The sequence below is a fragment of the Dermacentor silvarum genome, unplaced genomic scaffold (assembly GCF_013339745.2).
Source record: "Dermacentor silvarum isolate Dsil-2018 unplaced genomic scaffold, BIME_Dsil_1.4 Seq94, whole genome shotgun sequence".
Classification (NCBI taxonomy): Eukaryota; Metazoa; Arthropoda; class Arachnida; order Ixodida; family Ixodidae; genus Dermacentor; species Dermacentor silvarum.
In genome coordinates, this window is record NW_023606994.1 from 2,959 (window position 1) to 21,920 (window position 18,962).

The window sequence follows — 18,962 nt, forward strand, 5'->3', positions numbered from 1 at the left end:
TTAAACGGAGTCGGAAAGCTACACAAATGTAAACAAATAGCATTTACTACTTGCTTAACCGTACACGCTGATAGACTCAGAGAATATTCAACCTCCGGCAACTAGCGCCTATACTGCTTTTGCTTGTGCCTTAAACCACTAATCAGAGCTGTAAATCTAATGATCACCGTCCCATCTAGTGATGACTGCTTCTGTTACTGACATTCTCCATTTTTTTCAGTAGCTTTATTTCAACTCGACGCATATGTGTGGATTGCCGAATAGTGTCAAACATTACTCACTTGGAAGCTGAGAACGTTTGAAAGACTGGCTCGGAGTACTTCGTCTGTTGGCCGACCTTTCAAAACGCACAACAGCATCTCGGCGGCTCGTAGGCTTGTGCTTAAATACGGACGGGACGCTGTCGGGGTGGTCCGGAAACCTACATGGTTCTCCTGCAAACAGAAATCGTTCTTACATTGTCCAATACTTTACCCTTCAGTCCACAATCACCACAGCTTTATCACACACGCAGAGAGATAACCTAGCTTTATATCCGGGCAAACTTCAGTAGTCGATGCGCAACTAAAACCCTTAGGGGCGTTTACATGAACCAGACAGAAGCGGGTCGAGTCGACTTTTCAGGCTGGGATATGTCTGTCGAGATCATGAAAACGCGGTCACGTCGGGCTCAGTCATCCCCATTTCTGACTCGACCCGCTCACGTCGGGTTCATGTAAACGATTTCTTTACATATCTCCCCGCTCACGCTTCGTCTCCGCGGCGACCGCACCTCGCCCGCGTTATCGTTAGCACCGCTCTGTCTGCTTAGCGGGCCGCGGCACATGTCAACCACTTGCTTGTACACCACACTCATCATTCATCTGATATGACGAAGCTCGAAAAGCAAAAGAATAGGAAAGGCAATGCTACAAAAGCGGCGATTGTCGACAATGCGCACCGTTTGCCCGACGTGAATGTTATCAATCCGAGCGCAGGAGGCCTTACATAATATGAAATGCTCGCTGCAAACGCGCGAGTTAGCTGTACGCTTCCACGTCGATCCGTTGACATTTACTCAGTGCATCGTCATTCGCGGCGATTGGACGCCGCCCGCGTTATCGTTAGCACCGCGCTGTCTGCTTGGCGGACCGCGGCACATGTCAACCACTTGCTTGTTCCACTTGCTTATCATTCATCTGATATGACGAAGCTCGGAAAGGAACAGCATAGGAAAAGCATTGCTACAAAACGCAGCGATTGTCGACAATGTGCACCGTTTGCCCGACGTGAATGTTATCAATCCGAGCGCAGGAGGCCTTACCTAATATGAAATGCTCGCTGCAAACACGCGAGTTAGCTGTACGCTTCCACGTCGATCCGTCGACATTTATCCGGCGCATCGCCTGGACCCACTTTCTCCTTTTCGCTGCGTGTAAAGAAGCTGCAGGGAAGCAAAAAAACCTGACCTTAGGAAGCTTGTTGCTGGCATTTGTGCTATAGCCCCTATATATAAAAAGTAGCGCCATTCTTAGATCTTGCCGCCACCACGCTCACCCCGGCGTTTCCTCCTTGCCGCCTCCTGTCGCCCCAGCGTCATCCGCTCCCCCATTGACCAATCCGTGTCACGTGGAAGCTCGTGTTGCGCTTTTGTATATTTTTTTCTTTCCAGCGCGCTTCGACTGCCATTCTCGGGCCTGTGCGTCGAAAGTGCTGTACGCACAAACGGATCAAACGTGTTAGGGACAAGAACTTCGTTGTGATGGCATGCTGCTGCGCCTTAAGTTGCCGCAACCGACAAGGCGAGGGCAAAAGGCTTTTTTTGTTTACCATCCGGCGTGCGCAAACGCTTGCTGCACACTTGATATTTGCGCCGTCTCGCATCGTCGCGTTGCTACTTCCAAAACGGCATTATTAAGACCAGTTACTGACTGACGAAGCAAAATCGCCCCTCAAAAACTTCTCCGCAGGGCGCGATCGAAGTTTTCCTCGGATTTCCTCTGGTAGCGCGTTAGCTGTCGTATGCCACGGCAGGCCCGACGCAGGCACTGTCGATATCGCGCCGAGCGCGATAGTGGAACGGAGGAGGAGGGAAGTGGATGGCGCTACTTTTTATATAAAGGGGATTTAATTTGTGCACCACAGCGGCGCACCTCTGCGGCATCACAAGAAAGCTCGACGGCGAGCAGGCGAGCCGGAGAGCCTCAAAAAACATGGCGCTCGCGTCCTTCCCGTCGTACTGTGCGCGGCCATCGCCGCGCATGCGCAGAGGACCCCTTTGGAAAAGGTCAATTATCTGCTCCGGGTATTTCTGCTTCAGAAAGGCGTCTTTCATTAGCACACAATTATCACTGAAATCTTCTTTGTTTAAGCATATACGCTTAAAGCGGTGGGCTTGGCTGTACGGAATGTCCGTCTTACAGGGTCTGACGTGACTGCTATAGAAATGCAAATACTCGTGTGTGTCCGTTGGCTTCCCGTTAAGTTTTGTAGTTAATCTGCCTCCAGACAGTGAGACGCTTACATCCAGAAAGTTAACACTGTCCTGCGAGTAGTGGTGAGTAAAGAAATAGTGGGATAAGCACGATTGAAGCCACCTATAAATTTTAAGAGATCTGTTTCCCCTTGAGGCCAAATCATAAAGATGTCATCGATAAAACGCTTGTAGCAGAGTGGATTTAAGCTGCGAGACGCGAGAAATTCTTCTAGTACAGCCATAAAAATATTGGCGTAATTAGGACCTATTCTCGTTCCCATTGACGTTCCGCTTACTTGCACACAATGGACCCCGTTAAACTCAAAATTGTTTAGTTCGAGAACTAACTTAAGAAGTGTCTGTGGCGTGTAGGAGTCAACAGGCTTATCGACTAGTGATTGATGATGCTGTGAACAGAGCTGGCGAGCTCAACTGTGCCGACATACTTAAAGCTAAACCACCTGATAGTGAACAATGCACAAATATAATCCTTACCCACTCTGCGTCGGTGCCGAAGGTTTCAGCGATTCTTAGAAAGCACCATTATATCATTGAACAAAGCGATCGCCTTAAGCGCATATTTGTAGAACCACCCCGCGTCGTGTATAGGAGAAATAAAAATTTACGCGACAGTTTGACAAAGTCAACCTTAAATCCAAGCCGTTGCACAGGCTGTATGCCTTGCAACAAATCACGTTGCCAGGTTTGTCCTCACATGAGGACAACACAGAAAGCAACCAGTACCACCGAGTCCAACTTCTCTGTTCAAATCAAAGGAAACTTTACATGTGACACCGCCAATGTAATCTACCTTCTTGAATGTGCATTTTGTAATCAACAGTATATTGGTCAGACGGAGACACCTTTCAGGATACGATTGAATAACCACAGGTCACACACAAAATCTCTTTTGAACCTTCCCTTTTACACACATGTCAACCTTCCCGGTCACTCTGTTAATGACTTGAAAGCGAGAATATTGGAATCAGGCTTTCGCTCACACCACGACCGGGAAATTCGCGAGTCCTAGCTTATCTATAAGTTTAAAACCACCGCCTCGGGTATTAATGAAAGCACCGGGAAACTCACGTCTTTGTCTTCCGATTAGAACAATGTGGTTATAGCCAAAAGTAAATTCCTTGTAGTCTAACCGCGACGCATGTAAAACGATCTTCCTTCGTGCTGAAAAGTCCGCATATCCTCTCTTTTTTCACTCTGGAGACGCTAATGTGTCGCATGCCCCTTTCGCACGGCGTGTCTGCAGTAGAGTGTAGTCTTCTTATCTTAAACGATGGTGGTCCCTCGGGACTGGGGAACGCGCTGCCTTAGAGGCGGCTCATCAAAGCCACCCACATGTGTTTTCCTCCCCTTTTTCCCCCTTCCACCACCGTAATTTTTCTTTTTTTTCCGCTTCTTCGACGGTGAGGACAACGCGTCCACCTCCATGACTCATCGCAGCCATTCACGTGTGGTGCTCTCTTCATCTGTTAATGCCTCGTTTAAAAAATTGTGTGTATTTGTTGTTTATTTTATTTTTCTCCTCAAATTTTGTTTGGAGCCACACAAGGACGTTTAAATAAATTTGCTGGAGCGGAGGTCGCCTATACCTACCAATAGGCGGCGGTGAAGCCGCGCCGCGCTCGCGGCTCCCATCTTGCCATAGGCAAGAAACGGGAGCCGCAACGCGCCCGCCGCGCCCGCCGCGTCTCCCCACCGTGGTTTTTAACGGTTATGGCGAGCACTAAGGGGGAAGTAGTCAATAATTAGAAGTCAAATGGCAGATAACAATGCAATGAACTTTATTTTGTTTCTTTTGGTGTTCTCCTTGCAAGCATGAACACCGGTGAAGGGTCTGCATTACTGGTCTTTAAAAATAATCAGCCTCGTAATAGCAGACCTCACTTTTCGGCACTCATTTCCGCTTTTTTCTTTCGTCTTTCGTCTGATGCTTATGTAGAGTTTGGCCACTTCGCCATGGTGATGTTTGATGCAGCGCCATCAAATGTCAGTGAAACAACATCAACACCTATTGACGTTAGCTTTTCAATATATTGTCTCGTTAGCTCGGCTCTATCAGCTCCTGTCAATGAATCACTTAAAAAATACCCAAGTGGCAACTTAATTCGCAAGTTCAAGCCAAGGAGCATCTACACAGATGCATTCTTGGCTTCAGGCACACTGTCATCACGCATTCCATGCCCAAATTCCACATATCCAACCACTTTGTCGCCCACAACCTCAACATGTTTCCTGATTGACATGTCTTAGACAACCAAAGTACAGTACAGTCGACGTGCGGCAGTGGACACGTTTTTCAAGAAAGACAGTGACTCAGCTGTGAAGCCAGGATCCCCGTTGATGGAACTGTACCATTCTCTTTAGTGCACTCTGCTGGCAGTGCTCCATTAAACTTCGAGCGTACATAATCATAAGCTGACGGAGACTATCAGAGCAGCGTTAACGCAAATGCACGCAGCTCAGATGGGTACGTGCCTTAAGATCTGGTCTTTTTCTGCCCTGTTCAGGAGTTGCTGTATATCAGGGTAAAGGGCTGCAGTGAACGCCTCCATGCCCTCCTCAGACATTAGCTTTTCGTCCTTGATATCCCTTATTATCTCTTGAGCAGTCTGGGTTTTTTTTTTCGTTTTTTATGGTTAATCTCCGCTTCCTCTGCTGCAGAATATTTACCTTCTTGAGCTGTGTTATTTCCTCTTGAGAAACATGACGCATTTCTTTTAAATGCTGCTTTGTAGGTGATGCAACTGCCACATCTTCAACAACTTTGTCAACTTCAACACCTCTGTCGGTTGTAGTACTGCGAGGCCTCAGTGGTGGTCGCTTTCTTTTCAGCTGGAACGAGAATTGCACAGCTTAAAACTACTGGCTTTACTCACGGAATTGCGTAATGCAACCCCAAATATAAGAACAGAAAAGGCACAAATGTAAGACAAAACAGGTGCTCGTATATTGCCCAAACGACGCTAATTAACACCCCGTAGTTGCGAGAAAACCTATTAATTAAGACAACACAGCAACTGATTACGAAGTCTAGGGGGTCATCTATTTACTTTCAGCGAATGGCAAAGGTGTGTTCTTTTCCTATTCACGCTCCGCACCGGTTATATCAACAAGCACAAGAATGTGTACTCACCGGCAATTACAGGTGCTTTGGAATTGCGTCAAACACAGTAGGACAGCTTCCCGGTCGTAGGCGTACATCTGCCCGAAGGTCCGGTCGAAAGAACCCGGCGTGATCTGCCACGAACATATGTGACCGCCGTCTTTTTGCTTCCAGACTTTCCGCCGAACAGCCCGCTCCCACGTGCTTCACACATTTTGGTTCTTAGGAAACCTGTTTGGAAAAAACAATGACCGTCGGAGGCGAAATTGCCGACAGATTGCGAGCTGTCAGCATGTGTTGCGACAGGTAGAGAAGTTTTCATGAAGTACAAAATGTGCTACTTACAAGTGAAACGTAATCCCAGAGTCCTTTTTCCCTCGATTTGTGCAGCCGTACGCAACGCCCGATGCAACGATTACGCCACCACACTACGCACTTTAGCTGCCGTGGCAGAAGGCGCGCTTTCTGCCTATGGCAACATGGCGGCGCGTTGCTTCATCTCAGGGGCGTCCCCTCCACTCCCGCAAGATTTATTTAAACCACCTTGGCGCCACATGTCCTTTCCACGTGTCTTCCCAACACCTTGGTAACGAACGTGTTGTATATTCTCATTCACTGCGATGAAGGCCGGACCACCGGCCGAAACGTCAGTAAAATAATAGTATTTTGTGTCTGTTGAACGTGTGAGCATTTCTTTCGTAACATATATATATATATATATATATATATATATATATATGAGATAACGCGTAAAGTGATTTCAGATAGGTTTTTCACATATTAACTTATGGTCCATGTTGCAATTTACAAATTCTAGCCGTAGAGTTCGCAAGGCGGATGCACTAGGAACTAATTCTCAGGTGGCACCAGTTTCGAGACATTAATTCCCGGACATTGCGAAGAAATGCCTTGGTGTTCCGGTTATTTTTGTGCTTACCCACCTAGTTGCTTAGTGGCTATGGTGTTGGACTGCTGAGCATGAGGTCGCGGTATCAAATCACGGCCACGGCGGCTGCATTTCGATTGGGGCGAAATGCTAGAACACCCGTATACTTAGATTTAGGTGCACGTTAAAGAGCCCCAAGTGGTTTAAATTATTCCAGAGTCCTCCGCTAAGGCGTGCCTCATTATCATATCGAGGTTTTGGCAAGTAAAACCCCATAATTTATATGGGTGCAAAAAACGACGTTTTGTTAAGAAAGTGACTCGCACGCCAATACATATCTCTGCAAAGTTAGAGAAATAATATCTCGACTTCGGTGTCAGCCTGAGAATTAGTTCCAAGTGGATCCGAACTCCACGGATATAATTGGTAAATTGCAACATGGGTCGTACGGTAATTAGGTAAAAATTTAATTGGTTAATTTTGTTAATTAGTCTTTATGCACTTGAATTTTTTGTGCAAATGTCCGCCTCTTCGAGTAGAGCTCGTGAACTAGAATTTTGCTCTATGCCACAGGCAACCTTTAAAATTCTTTGAAAGTGTTCGCTGAAACACCTTGTATATAGAAATTTCCTCAGTAACCGAAATGATGACAAGCCGGGTTCACTCAAAATCAGAATAACTAGAATATCTAATTTTAGCGAATGCTACGGAGAATATTTGATTGGAATGAAACAATCGTATCCTGTTTAGAACAATGCATTTGAAAAGAAAATGAATGTTACAAAAGGCAATCCCGTGCGTCTGCTACGCTTTGGAGTACAATTTACTTCCATTTACGTCTAACGCCTGAGAAAGCAGTGTTGTACGGGGTGATGTCCTTTGCATTTCTATTTTCCATGCTTGTTAACAAGCTCAAGAAAATACATGGTCTGACGCTGAAACGTAATGATCTCTGGATATGGGCAGAAATTGAGTTAAGAAAAATTATGATTGAATAAGGTCATCCAACATATCCGCGAAAAAAAACGACCCTGATTCGCAAAGTACTTCATTACGCTCACCAGTTCGTGGCTGGCATTTGTTGGTATTTTCAACAATTAAAACACTAAAGTGGATCGAAGGTACTGCGGGCACCCAATCATCAACGATCCACCCTTTCACTCACGGGCGGGACTTACTAATTGAATTGAATTGTTGGCTTTTTATGCACCGAAACCACGATTTGATTATGAGGCACGCCGTAGCGGGGGACTCCGGATCAGTTTTCACCACCAGGGGATCTTTAACGTGACCTCAATGCACGGGACACGAGCGTTTCTGCATTTCTCCCCCATCGAAATGCTGTTGTCACGGCCGGAATTCGATCCCGCGATCCCGCGACCTTGTGCTTAGCAGCGCTACACCATAGCCGCTAAGCCAACACGGCGGCGGGTGGGAGTTGCTAATTCCCAGCTGCCCCAATTAATTTCAAACATTCAGTGGAACTAACTTCCACGGCCGCCAAAAGTGAACTCTGGCTAACGGGATCTCGCCGCTAAATTCCATAAATTGCGAGGCGTCAGCGCTCATGGTTCTTCCTGCCGTTCTTTTATGCAACCCTTCCAATATAACCCACTCATGTCATACGTGGCTTGCATATGTAGGCAAACTCGCTCACGAGTCCACTCACGCAGACTCACCGGTTGGTCCGAGTCTGCGTGAGTTAACTCGTGCGTGAGTTTGCCTACATATTCAGCCACGTATGACATGAGTGAGTTAAATTGGAAGGGTTGCATAAAAGCACGGCAGGAAGAACCATGAGCGCTGACGCCTCGCAATTTATGGAATTTAGCGGCGAGATCCCGTTAGCCAGAGTTCACTTTTGGCGGCCGTGGAAGTTAGTTCCACTGGATGTTTGAAATGAATTGGGGCAGCTGGGCATTAGGAAGTCCCACCCGTCGCCGTGTTGGCTTAGCGGCTATGGTGTAGCGCTGCTAAGCACAAGGTCGCGGGATCGCGGGATCGAATTCCGGCCGTGACAACATCATTTCGATGGGGGAGAAATGCAGAAACGCTCGTGTCCAGTGCATTGAGGTCACGTTAAAGATCCCCTGGTGGTGAAAAATGATCCGGAGTCCCCCGCTACGGCGTGCCTCATAATCAAATCGTGGTTTCGGTGCATAAAAAGCCAACAATTCAATTCAATTAGTAAGTCCCGCCCGTGAGTGAAAGGGTGGCTCGTCGATGATTGGGTGCCCGCAGTACCTTCGATCCACTTTAGTGTTTTAATTGTTGAAAATACCAACGAATGCCAGCCACGAACTGGTGAGCGTAATGAAGTACTTTGCGAATCAGGGTCGTTTTTTTCGCGGATATGTTGGATGACCTTATTCAATCATAATTTCGCTAGTCTGAGTTAGCCGAGCTGTGTAGAACTTTGGCGAGCTTGAGCCCGAGTTTATACCCGCGGGAAATTTTTGGCTAGACTGAGTCCGAGTAAGCCCCAAGCGAAATAATGTATATACAGTATGCAGGCTGTTTCAGTGAACACTTTCAAAAATTCCTAAATGTTTTCTGTGGCAGATAGCACAATTCTAATTAATGAGCTGGTCTACTGGTAGAGGCGGGCATTACTTGCACGAGAAATTGAAATGAATAATCGAATAATTACCAAAAATCACTATTTAGGTATTTAACTAATTACCTGATGGCCCATATTGCAATTTACAAATTGTAGCTGTCAAGTTCGCAAGGCGGATCCACTTGGAACGAATTCTCCGGATGACATCATTTTTGAAATACTAATTCCCGAACTTTGCGGAGAAATGCATTGGCGTTCCAGTTAGTTTCTTAACAAAAACGTCTCTTTATGCATTGAAGCACAAAATTACCTGGAACGCCAATGCATTTCTCCGCAAAGTTCGGGAAATAATATTTCGAAACCGGCGTCATCCTGAGAATTCCAAATGAATCCGCCTTGCGAACTCCATGGATGCATTTTGTAAATTGCAATATGGGCCATCAGGTAATTAGTTAAAAACTTAATTAGTGAATTTTTGTTAATTAGTCGATTGTGCATTTCAATTTTCGTGCAAGTAATGTCCGCCTCTCCGAGTCGACCAGCTCATTACCTAAAATTGGGCAATCTGCCGCAGGCAACCTTAAATAAATTTTGACAGTGTTCGCTGAAACACCCTCTCTCTCTCTCTCTCTCTCTCTCTATATATATATATATATATATATATATATATATATATATATGGTAATGTCAGTGAGTAGTGTTTATTTTTCCGGCCTCAAAACATTTGGTAAAATCGCGGCGAAGAATGCAGCGCGATGCGACGCAACCCTACGTCGCGCGAGAGCTCGAAGATTGAAAAGAATAAATATAGCAATAACAAGCACGAGAATACGCGAGTGGAGGAAGGCTCGCTGCGAAGCGTGTTAAATCCGGGCACATGCGAGCAGATTGTATGCTGTGTGAGCTTTCCCTTTCACCTTTGCGGCCAAGGTCAGGCACGGCTAGAGAGATAGATGATACGGGACGATACGGCACTCGGCGCGCTGCGGTGTTAACAGGAAACAAGCAAGGTTTATGCCGTCCGTGTTTCTCGAGTCTGGCAGGTTTGTTCTGCGGCGCTAGCTCGGACCCGTCCCCCTGTTTGACGGCTCTTTGCTTTTGTGCGGGAGTGGTGATGGCCAATGTTCAGCGCGACTGACGTCCGGGTACTGCGCGTCTGCTGGTTGTGCTGCGCGTGCACGCTCGTGGCAACTTCTAGAATGAGTGGTGCTCCTGTCGCTTCTGCGAATCGACCGACGTTCCAAATGCTCAGTGTTCGAGAACAACCAGGTGAGATGCACTCTTCAGCAATGCTCTCGTGAACCGTAATTCTATTGAACGTCGCAGATGCAGCTTGCACGCGGGCATTTCGATGCCTTCGAGGACGGAAAAAGAAAAACTAGGAGGGAGCATGACGGGGGGCCAAGCAGCTAGCCTCGGCAAGCCAGCCTCTTCTAACGCCGCCCCATAATCCCCCTTTTCTGGGCCTCACCTTTTCAAGATGCTTTGGGGCACGCGGTGACCTGTTAGCCGTGGCCTCATCACAGCTGACCTAGGTCACGCGCTCTCCGTTATATCCTCTCGCGTACCGTGCTCAGTGCATAGAAATTTTATCGCTTGCGCATCACGCCATGAGCCTTTTCATTTTTATGACTAGGCTTCAAGATGGTCAAGTGACGCTCCCTCCTAGTTCTTTTCTTTCTTCCGTGTTTGGCGCCCGCGTTCAGCGAGATTGACAGCAGATATGGATGTCAGTAGCGCCACTGATTGATCTGCAATTATGGCACGTGTTCTGATAGACAACATTAGTGTTGATGGCTGTGGACAAACCAGAAATTAGGAAGGCCTACACCCGACAACACAAAACAGCGAGTCGGACCTTCTGCTGTGCTGTCGTGAATCGTATTTAAAATGTGGCGTCACGGGATGTCCTGTTTTCCTTGTTCATAATTTTAGCAGCGTCCACTTTACTACGAGACAGGCCCGCACAGTGCCACAGAGATAAGACCGAGTTCTATCCTGAGCTTCCACAAAGGCATGCACGCTTGCGCCTCCCAAACCAAAGTTCGTGCGCGCCGCTGGCACCACACGCTTGCACAAACACGGAAATAACAATTTGCATATTTTTTTAAAAGATGCCTTCAGCACATTTTATCCTTAGGCGCATACTTCCAGCAGTGCCAAGATCTCTGGTCGTACTTGTTTGTTTCTTGCAAGATGCTGTGCTGCACAGGAAATAAAGAACTTTATCCCGCGTTGTCTGGTTTCGAGTGCTCGCAATAGTCGTGGGACGCCGTTCCATTGCGTTTCCGAGAATGCCGTGTCCCTCGACTCCGTGCCTGATGGGAGCGGGTCATAAAAATTGTCACTTGGATGTCATCCCGCAACACGAAAAGCGCTCGCCCACTGACCGACTTTCGGGCGGGATTCGCGCCTTGAGGAGAGACCACGCATCCTGGCGCCACAAGGTGTTGCTCTCTTACGGCGGCGGCCCCTTTGATCCACCCCCCCCCCCCGGCCGACGATTGATTCGGCTCGTCCCGGACCCGGCGGGCGGGCGCATTTCAGTCGTCTCGATAGCGGCCACCTGCAAACCTTTTGGCCATGTTGTACAGCCGTTAGGTTCAGATTCGGTCGTGTTTGTTAGCATTGCGTTTGTATCAAAACCCGGCTTTATACGGTCGTGTTGTCCTTTCCGGAGAGCTTCGCCTAGTGTCTCCTTTGCTGCGTGCGCGGTCTCGCATTTCCCTAGCTGGGACTGCGGTGGACGCGCGCACGCAGCGGCCGTGGGGCTCGAACCCGTGGAGGTCCTCCGGCGTGCGTGATCGGAACGTGAGCGCCGTTAGCGTAGTGTGACACCAGAGCGCTGAAAAACCCTTATCAGGCGTTTTCCTGATATTAGAGTTTCTAGTCCCTCTTCTGGCTGTAAATCTCGCTTGGAAGTCTTTGATTCATTGATGTATCAAGTTCACGATCAAAGAAGCTGAGTGATACTGTTTTTACATGTATAAAAGTGTAAAATGATGTTCTGTTTTTTCTGTATTTTTATTGTGATGACAGCATTACTGTGCATATTCTTTTTCCTTAAACCGCTGACCAAACCGTAAAGCACAGAGGCCTTTGTCAGGAATTTTAAGCCTTTAGCCTCTGCCCCTTTAGCAGGCTCTGTAATAAGTCTATTGAAAAATAAAGGCGGAATTGAAAATATTAAAACGAAAAAAAAAATGCATCACCTACGGCAAAAGCTGGAGTACAAAGCGGCCTTGTGCGTGCACTGCATCAGTCAAGGCATTATTTCACAATAATGATTCATCATCAAAAGAGCCCCGAATATGTTCTCGGACTTTCTCGGTGAAAATTGGAGATTGTTGTCGCGAATTTCAGCTTATGGTATTGTAATCACGCATGAAAAAAAAAGACATTACAGTAGACGACATTGTACCATGTGAAACGGTGGTGTTGATTGCAATTAGTGCACTTCAGCGAACGCTTCATGCACGACATATGCAGACGTAAAGCTCAAAACGTGCTTGCAGCCAGCATGTGAACTTCGGCGATTAAAAAGTCTATCAGGGGGGCGAGTGGTCTCCAAGTTACTTGAAGAACGCGCGAGTCGCCAAGATGTCTTGATATCTATACGCGGCAGTACGCAGAGTTTCTTGCAACGTTCCTAGCAATCATTTGTGCCTGCATGTTAGATCGCCAATGCTTTCTACGCAGAGTCTCTTGCAACGTGCAATCAAAGATTGCCTGACGACTTTGGTGCCAGTGTTCAAAATAGGCGATCGAATGTTATTTGAAAGCTACAGGATAATTTCTGTTAACTGATTAAACACAACATGGTTCCAGAAAGGGCTTTTCTACAGTTACTCAGCTTATTTCAGTTACACATTCATATGCTTAAGTTTTCAATAATAGCGGTGAAATTGATTCATTCTTTTTAGATCTTCGCAAAGCATTTACTGAGGTCCCTCACGCTAGATCAACATTCAAGCTTAGAAATGAGGTGGCATTCCTGAGCTATTTATGTCTTGGACTGCAGCGCATACCTCAATAATCGCGAACAATTTATGGATGTGTGAGGGCATTACTCGGACTGTCTTCTGGTCACATTTGGAGTTCCATAGGGCAGCACGTGTTATAGGTCATTTGCTGTTTTTATTATGTGTAAATGATATTGTGAACCCATGTGTAATAAGCTCGTTAGCAAATGATTAGTGTTTTGTTCCTTCAGATAACTTGTTCTAGTAACCAGGATCACCTCAACACAATTTGAACTAGTATTTCTCACTGGTGACCTTGCATAAAAGTAAATGCATGTTTCGGATAAAAATAAACACCTTTGAAAATTTCTTGTAACCTTCATAGTTGCTGTAACTCTTATTTGCGAGATAACTCATAAACGCAGTTTTCGATGACATTAAACTATAATATTCGGAAAGAAAGCGATAGGATGAGTGACTGACATCAACACTGTCCAAATGACGGAAGCTCGGTTGGTCGGCCAAGATAGACTCGAATAACCGTGTGACAAATTTAGCTTGGAAGTATTTCTCTCAACTTGCCTATAAAACGAAGCCGCTGTGACAGCAAAAAGTCATTGAGGACGCCGCGGGAAAAACAACCGTCTCAAAACACGTGCAAATACTCGCACATAATTATCTTGCATGCCACTTTACTGCCAAGATTTATTTTAACGGCAACTATGCGATTCGAAAAAGATATTTGGCCAAATCACTATTTGCTTAGAACTGTGTGTGTGTGTGACTGTGAGAGTTGGTGGGACATGCATCTAGGCTCTGTGTATAGTGATCTTGTTTGCGTTTAGTTGTTTGCTTCGGCATTACAAATATGTGTTCCGTATCAAGCTTGTTGGAAAGATTGGCTCGATTTGTTCTTTCTTTTTTTGCGACTATTATTTATTTTTCTCATTTTGTGCAGCTATAGCATCCTAGTAAGATCTGCACATGCGGGTAACAATACTGAAAATATCAGTACATTAGATACTCTACATCTGGCTTATTCAGTTCCAAGTCACCGATGTATGCTTCGCGCTTATTGTTCGGAGCCTCTTTACCGATTGCTATGGAGAATATTTGATTGGCATCAAACAACGGCATCCTGTTTATAACAATGCATTATTAAAGAATGAACGTAATAAAAGGCTTTCCCGTGCGGCGCCTGCACTTTCATGTGTCAGTAACTTCCGTTTTAACGTTTAACTCCTGAGATTAAGCAGTCTTGTACGCGGGCACGTACCCACGGCGCCCCCCCCCCTTCCCCGAAATTACCGGCATACCCCTTTCCTTCGTTTACCGCATAGTCTCCGGCAGAGTGTCCGCCCCGCGTTTCTTACCGGTGCCAGTGCGTTTGATGTGGTTCCTTGTTTGCCAAGTAAGGAGAGGTGTGTCTCACAGGCGTACCTGTGAGATACATCTTATTTCATTTCTCTTTCGCGGGTTTACGCATCTTTATGGCTAATGGTGGTATTATTCACGTTTTTACTAGTAAAGCTACCCCCCCCTCATTTGCATAGAAATGTAACCTTGGGTTGCCCCCCCCCCCACCGAAAAAAATTCTGGGTGCGTGCCTGCTTGTGGACGGCTTGATGTCATTGGCATTTCTATTATCCATATGCTTCTTAACAAGCCCAAGAAAATGCATAACCTAACGCTGAAGCGCAATAACCTCTAAATATGTGCCGAAATGCGAGTGCAATGCAAAGCGCTCGTGCTAAATTCACCGATGGCATGCTCGTAGCCGAAACCACTTTTGTCACAGTTTCTTACAATGCCACCTATTTTATTGCTTTCCTTTTTGTTTACTAAAATACTGTATGTACAATGTGGGCCGTAGCAGCACGGGTAAGAATCTATGCATTAAATCACGAGGAAGAATACATGGGCTACATTAAATAAATTACCGTGCATCGAAAATTTTACAGCGAAACCTGGCGCTGCTACACTCGCATGCATGCAAATGCTGCTAGGTGGTGACTTCGGATTTACATCGTAATCGGAGAGCCGGGACACCAAGAAGGCACGCCTGACTATCACCGTTCCGTCTCTCAGAATGGTTCATTTTGTAATACCACAGCATGCAAACAGTTCTTTTATCTTCATTATTGCACAATAACGTGTTCATAGTTGCATATGACATCGATTATGCCTTAAGAATAAATTCATATCTTTCTCTTTTTTATATTATTTTTCAATGCCACTCGGTGATTGTGCATTCATTGCGGCCGCAGTGCCGGCTGTCATTCTACAATGTATGGTACTGTTCCCTTTGGAGAACAAATATTTTTCTCGTTCTTCAAGCAGCATGTATCTCTTGCGTGTATTGTTGCGCGAATAGGTCTCCATGTAGTTTGCGGCCAGTGCTCGGCGGTTGTATTGTCTTGTCAACATTTCGAGCGTCTTCTCAGTGGTTGTGGCCTCGGAAACAAATTCAGCAACAGTCTTGGCCGGGTTGCGTATCAATCCGGCGAAGAGCTCTTGCTTGACACCCCTCATCGAGAAGTGATCTTTTTTCTCTTCTGGCATGTTGGGGTCGGCGTGCTGGAACATGTGAGTCATCTCGTCCGTGAAAATCATGATGTTTTCGTTGGGCAGTTGCACCCGGGCTTCTAGGAGAACTTCGGCCATTTCCTTGCGCACGACGCTTGTAAAGGTCTGCAGGAAGCCGTGGCGGAACAGGTCCCATGTTGTCAAGGTCAACTCCCGATTCTTGAACCACGTCCTGGCGGCATCTTCCAATGAGAAGAAGACGTGGCGCAGCTTGTCGTCGCTGTTCCAGTTGTTAAATACAGCGACCCTTTCGTACGTCTCCAGCCAGCTTTCCGGATCCTCAAATGTTGATCCGCGCAACGTCGGTGGCTCCCGGGGGTGCTGTAACACGATCGGTGTAGGCGGCCCTGGTGCGGTCATTGTTGATAGCGTCGGTGGTCGTGCACTTCCTGGTCTCGTCGGGAACAAGTTCGTACATCGTGGGCTGGTTTCGTAGCCTGAGGCTAGCTCGATGGTCCGGGACAACTTTGGTACTGTCGTCGGGGTTCGGGCTTGGATCACGGCTTTTCGGGGGCGTCCGGTGCATGAACACAAAAGCACTTCTACCAGATGTCACGTGGTAGTCACGCTGAAGAAAAGTCATAAAACTGTGTATGACGAAACTGATTCTTTTTGGGCGAACCTGTGCCCACAAAAGCAAGCTACACTCGAAGCACAACGATAGCGGCGAACACACTCGGTGATCGTCGAAATCTGATCAGCGGCGAAACGCGTCGGCTTTTATACATGAGTCATAGAAGGTTCCAGAGTAATCCCTGGTGCCTGCGTGTCTTCCAGAAAGTACTAGACCATTCGCGTCGCTCATACAATTAGATAACATAAGCGTCGGTGACGCAACGGATAGAAGCGTCGATAACGTCGAGAAACTTCCGATACATGCAGGTGCGTCCTGTGCCTAGCGATAATTTTTAGCATTTGTTAGGCCGTGAAAAGCAGTCACCCCGGTGAAAGATAAACATGTACCGTGTCATATATTATATATATACATATATATATATATATATATATATATATATATACAGGGTGTTTCAATGACCACTTTCAAAAATTTTAAAGGTTGCCTGCGGCAGATAGCACAATTCTAGTTCATGAGCTGGTCTACTCGAAGAGTCGGACATTACTTCAACAAGAATAGATATGCATAATCGAATATTTACAGAATTGACTAATTAAGTTTTTAACTAATTACCTGATGGCCCATATTGCAATTTACAAATTGTAGCCGTGGAGTTCTCAAGGCGAATCCAATTGGAACGAATTGTCGGGATGACACCAGTTTCGAGATATTAATTCCCGAACTTGACGGAGAAATGCATTGGCGTTCCAGTTAGGTTCTTAATAAAACGTCGCTTTTTGCAGTGAAGCACAAAATTATCTGGAATGCCAATGCATTCTCCGCAAAGTTCGGGAATTAATATCTCGAACTGGTGTCATCCTGAGAATTAATTCTAAGTGGATCCGCCTTGCGAACTCCACAGCTACAATTTGTAAATTGCAATATGGGCCATCAGGTAATTAGTTAAAAACTTAATTAGTAATTTTTTGTTAATTAGTTGATTGTGCATTTCAATTTTTTTGCAATTAATGTCCACCTCTTCGAGTAGACCATCTCAATAACTATAATTGGGCTATCTTCCACGGGCAACCTTAAATAAATTTTGAAAGTGTTCGCTGAAACACCCTGTGTATATATATATATATATATATATATATATATTATTGTCACCGGCGCCACGTTATCTTTTCGTCCACTTTCATTTCCCTTTCTTTCATTATTTGCTACATTCTAATATCAACCAAACATAATTTCTCCGATGCCTTCTGTGACGCCTCATATAGTCTTATTTGGTTATGTGGTCCATGATTAACAAATCGAGCTCCTCGGTGCTCCCTTCATATCTCGTTTCTATATATATATATATATATATACGCGATGTTTTTGCCTGCTATGAACATTTTTTTGCGAATGCGAGCTGTATGTGCAGCATTCCCTAATTAGTGTTTGTTACGGCAACATGTGCGCTCATTACGGTCAGAAGTTCTGAGTTTTTCAATTAGTGCATTAGAGTATTTCATATGTTTCCTTACATATATATCTCGAATACATATGTATATGTACCCTTTGATTTAATTACCTAAAATTCATTGGCCATTCTTTGCACCACGCAGTTAAAAAACCTGGTTTATTTCACTCTAACATTGTTTCTTCTATCATTGTCCCCGAACAATATTCCACCAACAAGATGCACGTGTAAAATGACACGATATTAATTATATTTTCTTACGTAGCATCATGGTGCAGATAAGAGGCTTATTCAGTTACTTTTAGAAGGCAGTGTTAAAACAGCAGTTCACCTGGTTAAAACTATATTTGGTTCCTGCCGTCAAGAGTCATGGGCGCACCAAAGCAACTAAAACATTAAAAAAGTACTGCGCAGACATTCTGCGTGAAAAACTGGGCGTCCGCCAGCGTCCGCATAGCGAACGCGCGCTCGCTAGCAGACGACGCGCTTGACAACGACAGCAAAATTGGAGACATCGTGTTGTACCATCTGTGCCTCAAATATACATGTTTGGCAAAATGGTGTAAACATAAATTTGCAGTTGAAATAAAGCACTATTTTAAGAGGGTACTATGCGCAATCGCCCTCGGCGCCCGCAACGAAAGTACGTTGTATGTGCCGCGGTCTCCGCTCCAATCCAGTTAAAGCTTTAAATCCAGTTCGCTCGCAGCGTCCTCGCACAATTTTTCCACATGCATCACCTCAGCGGGAGAGCGCCGTTCGGCCCACTCGACAATTGTCGAGTACACTCTAACCGCATGAATACCATAGCGCAGCCGCGCCAGATTTCCCTCTAGGTAATATCGTGAGCAACTGACAGGTAACAACACTGCGGCCTGATTACCACGTAGCTATATGCTGACACACAACATGGAGACGCGCATCTTGCCCGCGTCCGCTCTATTTACTTTCGGGGATCCGATGACTGCGCTGAATGGAAAAGCTCCTTGAGCCCACACAATCTCTCGACGAAACAAGGCATTGCAGTTGCCTTGAGTGCGGCGAACCGACGTCGAGGCGCAGAACAGTTTGTGGCGACAGATGGCCCCATTAGCAAGGCCAGGTATTCCCCTGGCCTCGTCGGCTAAGAGCCCGGTTCACTAGACGTACTATGTCGCACTGACGCATGGCATTAAGACATTTTTTTTTTAATCATGCATCCAAACCTGACCGCGTGTTGCGACATCTGTTGCTAGAAAAGTAAAATTTAATCGTGTCATTATGTTTGTTAGTCAAAATTTCACCTGCTGCTTACATTCTATATAGCAAAACCACAGGTTAGTTCAATGTAGTTTGTCGCGCGAGTTGCGAAATATTCTGCGTGTGTTC